Source organism: Poecilia reticulata, chromosome 2, assembly GCF_904066995.2.
Source record: "Poecilia reticulata chromosome 2, P_reticulata-male-v2, whole genome shotgun sequence".
In the NCBI taxonomy this organism is placed as follows: domain Eukaryota; kingdom Metazoa; phylum Chordata; class Actinopteri; order Cyprinodontiformes; family Poeciliidae; genus Poecilia; species Poecilia reticulata.
The window spans coordinates 12,396,904-12,406,586 of NC_088831.1; the positions used below are offsets into that span (position 1 = coordinate 12,396,904).

Genomic DNA, 9,683 nt, shown 5'->3' on the forward strand with positions numbered 1-9,683 from the left:
AGAAATCGACTGGTTGATAAATCAGTTGGCCAATAAATGTATCCTATTATACATGTATATAATGTAAACAGCACTGATAGAGATGCAATAAGTTTATAGCAGGAGTGTGAATGATATAATGATCGGACTGATGATTGCAGCCAATTAGCAGAACTAGAGGGCCCAAAACCACATTTCGCTTAGGACCACATGGAGGCTTGGACCGGCCCTGAACACACCCGTTGCCGCGGCAACCGCCTGCCTAGCTCGACATATTGAATACCTGCTCTAACAAAGCACGAACAGTTCAGAAACAATATGAAATGGGAAAAAAGCTATTTATTAACTGATTAAGTCGTGTTTTAGATTGTTCTTGAAAAATTTTGTAGACAGCTGCTCCCATCTCTTGCAGGTACTGCGTACCCCCACTAAATCTTTTAGCGGTATGCAGTACCAGACTACTTTCATCCCTGGTTAGTTGACAGGAAAGTGGGTAAAGAGAGAAGGGAAAGACATGCGGCAAAGGTCACCAGGCCAGGAATCGAAACTGCAATAGCCACCGTGAGGACTAAGGCCTCCCTATGTGGGTTGTGCTCAACCCCTCCACCACCACAGCACACCTATACATTTATAGTTTGAAGCAGTTTAAGAAGTTGGAGGAAAACAACAGTTTTGACCAAGTAAATGGTTCTCGTGTATTTTTATTTAAACGTCTTCAGGATAATGCAAAAAATCAATTTCAGCCTTAATTAAAAGCTTAAAAAGCTCAAATCAACTGAACAGATTGTTTCTGCTTTTACTAAATAAAGCTGTCAACGTAAAGATGGAAACTTAATATTATATATTTTATTTCTTTGTTAATTTGAATATAAAAAGCTAACCTGCATGTAGGATTAAAATAAAGTTGCTGTTACTATATTTGTACACAATCAGGTGCATAGAAAAAAACAAAAAGAACATTATTTTTAAAACATTATTGGCTCATCATTAAAAACCCAGGAAACCAAATCACATTAAAATATAAAAGAATAAACATGAACCAATCAGCACATTATCCCAATAATTATCTGAGGTTTGAATAGATCAGTAAAATCACAGCAAACAGCCATGATGGGACACATCCTAAGGTTCTCTAGAAAACTCAAAGTAAAACATGAAATATGGAGTTAAAAAAGTAAACCACAAAAACAAACTGAGAAATATTAAATAATCAATTACTATGATGCAAAACTTTATTATTTACAGATTATTAGAATGACTATAAAAAGGTAAAAATATGTAAAATATTTTTATTTTCAGATATAATTCCTGAAAACTGCTCTAAGACCAGAGTTTCTGTGGGACATCCAGTTCTAAACTGGTTAAACTGGTTTCTGTGAAGGAAGCTGAAGTTTCTCTTGTTGAGATGCTTTTCTAAGGTCGAGAAAGAGTCACATGCTGTTAGACAAAGGGCCCATAGTAAAGAGTTACATGTTTGATTCTGTTAGACACCAAGGTCCATTTCTCACGAAAAAGAAACGTTTTCCCATTGGCCATTCCCAACAGTTGGGAGCAGAGGATGGTTTTGTGTTGACACATGAGCAGAAATTGGACTGGCCGTTCAGGCGCAGACTTTCCAGAACAGTACTATGGTGTAGGGCCCACATGAAAGGTAAGGACATATACACCATTGTACTGTTTCTCAGGTCTGTATAAATTTCAGTCATCAGCCGTTGTCTGTACTGTTCACCATGTTGTCTGCTTGTCACTGAGTTGTCCTAAGTTGTCAAGTATTATCCATTGTCAGGTGTGGTTCGTACTGCTTTTGATTGGTCTGTCTAACTGCTTTCAAGTTGTTCATAGGAGTAAAGTTAAGAGTTAAAATATAAACGTTAAGTTTTTAAGAGTGAAAGTTAAGTTAAGAGTTAAAGCTAAAGCTAAAATTAAACGTTAAGAGTCAAAGTTAAGTTAAGTTGTTCAGAGTCAAAATAAAGTTGTTAAGAGTTAAAGCTAAGGGTAAAATTAAACGTTAAGTTGTTAAGAGTCAAAGTAGAAGGTCGATTGGCTTGCAGTGGGAACTGGCCGTCCCCGCCTTCTTCTGGACGCAGGGAAGGTTAAGGCTAGGTTTTGTCGGTTTTACCCTCGGGGAACCAGTCGGAAAACAACTGGCTAGCCAAACGCTTTCTCGAGCGTTTTGCTTGAGAAAACGCAAAGCGTTTGAGAGCGGTCCTCATAGGAAAATATTAGAGTAAAGAAGATAAAGGTTGATCGCGATCTGATCCTCTAAAGAGTAATAAGTCAAGTAATAAGTTAAATAAGAGTTAAAAGAGGACAAAAATAGGAGCTGGAAAGCGTGGATCCATTTCTGTGTATCTGTCAGCTGTGTGTGTAAGCTTCTGCCGTTGAGCAGAAGCTTACACATGTTAAAACCATGTTTAAATGTACTCTTTTCTGTTTATTGCAATGTGTTTTAAAACCATGGTCAACATTGGGAAATTATAATCTGTGGGAGGTTTTTGATTTTGTCTGCTGGGTTTGATTTTCTGCTGTGTTTGATTTCCTCACCGCCGTGCGAGCAAAACTGCAAAAAAAAAAAAAAGAAAAAGAGAGAAGAGGTGATTTCTGAGTCAAAATTTTGAGCCTAAACAGATGGAGGGTGAACTTGAAAAAGGAAAAATACGATCCAAAGTGGGGCATCAGGTCATAGATTACGCTCTGTGAGCAAATAGAACCAGTAATAACTTATTTGGCGGAGCATGATGAATATCAAAATAAGGGAAAAAGAGAAAAACAAAAAAAAGGGATAGAATACCTGGTGCAGAAGAAAGGAGGCGACCTGTTAAACAGACAGCCTTCAGGGAAAATACTGGCTGGAAGGAATAAATGACGCTAAGGGAAAACTGATTGGAACTAAACTTATCCGGCACAATTCACTATTTTCACATGTGGGAAAATTAACTAAATGAAAGATGAATGAAATTACATAACAGGAAAAGTTATAAACAAAATAAAGTGACATCTAATGGGTTGAAGTTTTTGAAACTCGGCTTAGCTGTAGAGGGGTTTAAATTTAAACTTAATGAAACTTGAAAATTGAGGTTTATAGCAGACTTGAACTTTATCATGGACTAAACAATATTTTCTCTCTCATTATCTTACCAAAAACAGGATTTCTTTTCATTTGAAACTTGATAACCTTAAAATGTCTAAAGAGGGAACTGAATTGGTAAATAAATATGAGTATGTGTTTGATTCAAAGGGTGATTATGAAACAGCCCTAGATTCAATTATGGTTTATTACATTGGTTACAACATATTCTTGTCTCAAAGACAATTAATGATTCTAAATCTAGATAATTTGGTTACCTCACTTCAAAGTGGGAAATAATATGTTCGAAAAGGAATAATCACATTTCAGCTTTGGTTTAAAACCAGAGAGCATTCATTACGAGACTGTTTCATTTAGTTTGACATGTTTTATTTTCTTTTCATTTTTATTAATATTATTGTTGTTTTTATTTTCTAATAACAAAACTAACTAACTTACTAACTAACTAACTGCTGCTTTTGAAACACATGCATGTCTTGGTAGAAAGGCACAAATTGGACATGATGAAACTTTTAAAGTAGATATGATTGATTATGTAAAAACAAACCATAGGAACAACTGATTGTTGTTCCTACAACTGATTGGACAACAACTGGCTCACAACATTTGTGTGCCTTAAATTTTGATTGAATTGATACAGAAATTCAAGTCCAACAGAACATTTGATTTGAAACGTAATGACATCTTACAGTACTGCACAATATTTGTCTACATATTTTTCTCCTCTGTCACAAAAGAAAAATCTGATCAATTTTTCTTTTGTCAGTTCAAAATAAACATTGACACGGCCTTTTAGGAAAGCAATCCAAATTCTGATCTGAACTCTTTAAAATAATAAAACGTTTGGCCTTTGCAGTATAATTTCAGTTGGACATTTTAGAAATATGTACAGAAAAAGAATCTCTGAAAAATATTTCTGAGAACAATAGAAATGTTGTCAGAAATGTTTGTTTTCTATTTACATAAGAAAACAAAATGGGGAAATGGTAAAAGATAAACATAAAACTTAATAAAGATAAAAAATTTCTGATAAAACTTTACATTTAAACATTTCTGATAAAACTTTACATTTAAAACATCTGATAGTCTACTTTCAATTCTAGATAGATGATTTGGAAAACTAGTGAAACCCTGTAAAATTTTAGTTTTGGAGAAAAGTAAATGCAAAATCGCTTTCAAATGTTTAAATTATATCAACAGGGGGTGGAGAAGAAATAGACTCTAACTCCTAGTCGGTTTAAAGATATGCTTAATTACAAATGTATTCATTTGACATTGGTATATTGTGAGTTCATTTAATGAGCTCTTATACTGGGCCTTCCTGCATGACTGAAATACAGAGTTATGTAGAAGCTCTCACTAAATTAAAATTGGTAATATAAAATTGAATAGCTTTAATCAATATCTATGCCATGTTTATTTTCAGATTGATGAGTTTCCTGCATCACCTCTAATTTTAATTGTATAAAGTTACAGTTGGATTTAATTGTTATCATTAGAACATTTAGGTTAAAAGTAATTTAAATTCTACGGAGCCCCAAAGGGGACATGGAGAAAAATTCAGACAAAATGTGAAAAAAATTTTAATTCTAAAAAGAAAACAATACATAAATATAACACTCAGCAGTTTTGAAAAATATCAGGATAATGGTAATATTTTAATTAATTGAATAAAGAATAACTGATTACAGTTTTCTTTTGACCTAAATTATTAAGGAAATTTAACTGGTTGTCTTAAAGTGTGGCAATATCACAAGGATGCTTTTGTGTAAAATTGTACAATATTGAATTAATTATTTTACATATGCATTTGAATAACCAATAGATGAAAAGTGTATGAAGCTGGAAATACTAAATTTTGTCAAAATTTTTAATAATTTCTTAGAGTTAGATTTTTGAAAGGAGTTGGTTCCACAACCGGTTAATTCTGAAACATCTGAGGGTGAATCATCTTAATGCATTTCTATTTTATCTTTTGAGCTCAGACTGAGGCAGTGGACGTTATCTGAGCCTGGCTGAAACAAAAGAAAACAAACAAAAAAAAGAGGCAACTCTTCATCTACATCACAAGCTACAGAAAAGACAGTTAATTTATAATTATGTGAGCAAAAGGTGGCATACACTTTTATTTTCTTAATTTACTTTGTTTTTACTCTAGCAGTGCTGCTTCCTGTGGTCTGACGGGGACCATGGGGGCCGGGTTTTGCGGGTTCAGGGCCGTGCGAGGAGAAAAGGCATCAGCCCTCTGCTGTTCTTAGCCGTGCTGACTTGGACATTTGCACTTTCTACACCTATGAATTGTACCATCTTCTCCTGGACTGCTGTTTGAGGGCAAAGACCTATTGGTCGATTCCTACAGCTTCTACAGAGGTCAGTGAGGTTGGATTTTTCCTGTTGTCACATGAGGATGGATTGCAGCTTACAGGATCTCGCATCGGATGTTTGACTGTGATCTCTGAGGAAACACCTGGCTAAAGGACGAGACCCAGGTGTGATTTCTGAGGGTCTCCTATGGTAGAAAGGACCTACGGCTTCTGCCCGACGTGATACGGAGGTTTGAAAACAATGACATGCTGTATCTCTCCGTCTCTCCCTCGCTTGGTCAAGGGGGGCCACACACTTTGTCCAGATTTTTCTGCACAGCAGGACTGAATGCTGCCCTGAACAGCTTCTGATGGGGAAAATGGAAAATCACATGTAAAGGCATCCTGAGACTCAGAGGCGGTCCTGCTTGTCTGTTGCCCTGGTTGGTCCTGGGTTCTTCGTCTCTGGTCATGTGACCTGGGCCCCGGGGCCCCTGGGATTCCACTCAGTCTACAGGTTGGAGACAAAATGACTGCCAACAAAACTTGGTAGTTTTTAATGGTTTTTCTTGAATTTTCGAGTTGTGTGATGCTACTTTTTCTCACCTTAGTTTAATTTACAGCACATTCATGGTCTACAGTCTTTGCATTCTGACCTCTGCTATCTGACCCCCAGGATAAGTTTAACGGTGCAAGTGAAGGCTCGATGCAGCAGGGTGTTAGAACTCTCTGCAGGTTACAGAAATATTTTGTTTGCCTGAATGATTTTAACTCTGATTGTCCAACATCTGGCTAATGTGTTTTTCTCCTCCAGCATGACAAGAATTGAAAAAGGATAAAAGTACGGTAATAGTTGTTAATTACCTGATTTACAAAAGCACAACCAGCCACACTTCTAATACAAAAGAGGATAGGCTAAAATCTAGTTGGCTCAAATGACAGTGGCTACAAATACGAGGACTAGTATCTCAAGTTTTGATTTAAGTTTATTTGAATTCATTTCAAATCTTAGGAAAATCTACTCTTCATAAAATAACTGAACCAAATTATGGGTTTACTGGAAATATTTTCAATCAACTATTCAATTCTTTCACTGAGGTGTAAACACCCTGTTTAAATTAAATCCAACTGTTATAGTTAGCAATGAAAGAAATGTGGGCTAACTGATTTGAGTGGGTTTCTTAGGAGTTTCTGTACCGAAAAACTTAAACAGTGTTTCAATACAGAAACAGGGGGAGATGCATGGAATTAATCTAATCTACAAATTGTGAGTTAATCTGATCTATTGAGAAATTTTTCAGTTTTGGGCTTCAGCATAATATAAAAGAGGTTAAATTAACAATGATGTGTCAAATAGATTTCTACAAAATAGAGTTTTTAAAACAGGGAATAAATTGTTTGCTTCTCTCTGGCTATAATTCAAAATAATTTGTTTAACCAAGTCATGCAGAAAGGTCTAACCTGAAAATTATATAATTTAATAAATCTAGTTGTATCAAATTTCTCCCCAAAACTGCCAAAAACATTGATGAATATGATAAACACTACAAAAGAGGGTAACTCAGTCAAATAAATATTTTATAGAAGGGTTTCGAAAGAACCAATCTTTTGGGATTTAAAACCATGAAGTCAGTTAAATATGGAGTGACAGGGTTAACTTTATGCTTGTAAAAAAAAAAAAAAAAAAAAGGCTAATTACATGAGGTTTTAAAATGAGAAGAAAAATACAAAGATTCAAAGTAAATTGGTCTAAATTGGGATTTACAAATGAGCAATTATGGAACTGCTTAAAGCGGGTCAAACAGATTGACAGAATTAAGCTAAAGATCTAGTGCAATATGTAACTATTGATTCAAGGTCTGTCTAAAATGTCTAAACATTTCTCATAATCGTAATTTACAGTTTTTGGTTTGAGACAAAACAGGGTTATCTTTTATGACATGAATGGAATATATTACAAAGGATCTTAAATTAACACGTATCATTAACTTTTCACACTATTGACAATATGTTACAAGCCTTTAGTGTAGCGGGTTACTTCTTATTGTTAAATGAGGACTATATGACTGAATTTAATTAAAATAACAAAAGCAAAAGATTTATAGAGGGTTTAAATTTTCTGGTAAAGTTTCTATTAGGGATAATTCATATATACATTTCAAATGATATTCCTTTGCTAAAGCATGACTGTGGGCAGTTTTGCACATTCATTTCATAATCTGATCCTTTACATGATTTTTTGTTTGGTTTCTGATTTTGTCTGATCCTATGAATATGTCTACACTTAAAACAAGCAAAACTATTTTTGAAGGTTAAAATGTGTTACTTAATTTAAACATTTCTTTAACTATTATTAAGAGGAGAACTTAAATAACAGATGCTATTGATATATTGATCCTCTATTGGCTTAGTATCTTAAAAAAAACCTGATCTTCAGCTTCAAGGAGCAGCCTTTTAAAAAATAGAAAGAAAAAACATTATGATGATGCACAATCTGAAAGAATCGTCCTCCTTGCTCTCCTCATCACCTGTGGATTCTGCTGCTCCCTGCCTGAGGTCCTTGGCTGTTCAGTGCATCACCTCCAACATAGAGAAGAGCAGCGGTACCAATAGAACCCCACCTGCCTAGATGGTTTCCCAGAACCAAAAGACGACCGTGGAACTCCAGCTTTCCAGAGTGACAAAAATATATGCTTTCCTTCACTTTAATTTTTTTATATAATCCATTGATTTCCCTTTTTGTTGTGTTTTTTGTGTTGCAGAATGAAGTCCAATCCTTTCTGGGTGTGCAGGAATGTGAGACTGTGGGCGCCTTCCACGATTGGTGGACCAATTTACAGCTGAAACGCCACTGAAGCCTCGTGGGCCTGTCGGGGTTTCCCATCGAGCTGCACTGGCTCAACACCTGGACACACGCAGAAACTGATTTGACGTTGATAGGTCTCACTATAGAGAGATTGATCTGATTAGATTTTATTACCATTATTACATTTTACTTAGAAAGCAGTTTTACTTGTTTCCTCATCATAGTTCATTCATACCAGTATATTTTGACTGTGCTGCCTTGATCCTGATTTATTGGTTTGCTGTTTAGAGTTAGTTGTATGTTCTGTGCCTTTCCATACTCATTACTTCTAAGCTTTTCTTCCCATTTCATTTAACATTGCATCCTCTGCGGTTCATTAACTTTTAAATATTACCTTAAAATTTCAAATAAGTTTGGTTTATTAACGTACTAATAGATCGTTTTATGCATTATTCCTTATTGCTTCATTGACATTGAAGGATAGTATCTTAACATTTTACCTTTTATTAAATTTGGTTCCTGCTTTAGTTCTTAACTTTTAAAACATATATTAATCTAACATTTTGTTGACTTTTTGCATGTTACATAACACTTTATTGAGTTTGCATTGTAGTAACTCTTACTCATTTACTGTAATGTTCTCGTCAAGAGTGTATCAACTCTGACTAAACATCGAGTTAAACCACAGCAAATGATGAGAGGGAGACGTGAAGTAAGGTTGACCATTTACTGTTTGCTTCCTCTTTACATGCTGCGGTGAAAACTGCAGACAAAATGAACACAAAACAATACAAAACTTAGTTCTGTGAGCAAACCTGACATACAGACCATAAATTTAACATAAATATGTGCTCTGCAGTCAACTGAAATGTACCATGAGCGGTCAAATGAAAAAACAGTCACAATAATGGCACATTAGCATTTTAACAAAATAATATCTGGCACATCTTAAGTTGCATATATCTTAACATAAACATCACTTACAGCATTGCTTCAGCTGAGCTTTCCCGTGGATGACAAAGGATTAAATGCCGAAGACAAAACAACATCTAGCCATGCTTGCTGCAGCTCTAAAAAAAAACCCCAGGAAACGACTGAACAGGAAGTCAGACACCGACAATACAATGGCACTTCAAAACAAAAGCCTTCAAATCCACTACAGCCACAAACAACCAAAAATGCCATCAAACACACTACATTCACATAATATCAAAGATAAATGCTGTAAAACAGCACACTCCCCGTCTGACCTCTGTGAGGTCACTCTGCCTTTTGATCATGAAACTTTAGTCCATAGATCATTCATTAGGCAGAAGCAAAACGACCTCTGTGATAGGTCTAAGATACGTTTTTGGGTTGCCATCCTCTGCTGTTGTGACCTCGACCTTTCTTACGTATCCATCTTGTCCTGGAAATGTAGCAGTGATCCTCGCCAGTGGCCAGCAGTTGCGAGGAGCTTGCTTGTCTTTCAGAAGGACTAAGTCTCCTATTTGCAAGTTTCTTTTGG

The 9,683-nt window shown here is 35.5% G+C and overlaps 1 long non-coding RNA gene across 1 annotated transcript; it reads right to left on the reverse strand.

The window, feature by feature from the left end:
* Positions 1-8,889: 8,889 nt before the first annotated feature.
* On the reverse strand, positions 8,890-9,467 carry LOC108166166 (uncharacterized). The gene is made up of 2 exons (XR_014084105.1): positions 9,161-9,467; positions 8,890-8,939 (listed from the first exon to the last, which is right to left on the reverse strand). It is a non-coding gene; the product is annotated as an uncharacterized LOC108166166 (long non-coding RNA).
* Positions 9,468-9,683: the final 216 nt, after the last annotated feature.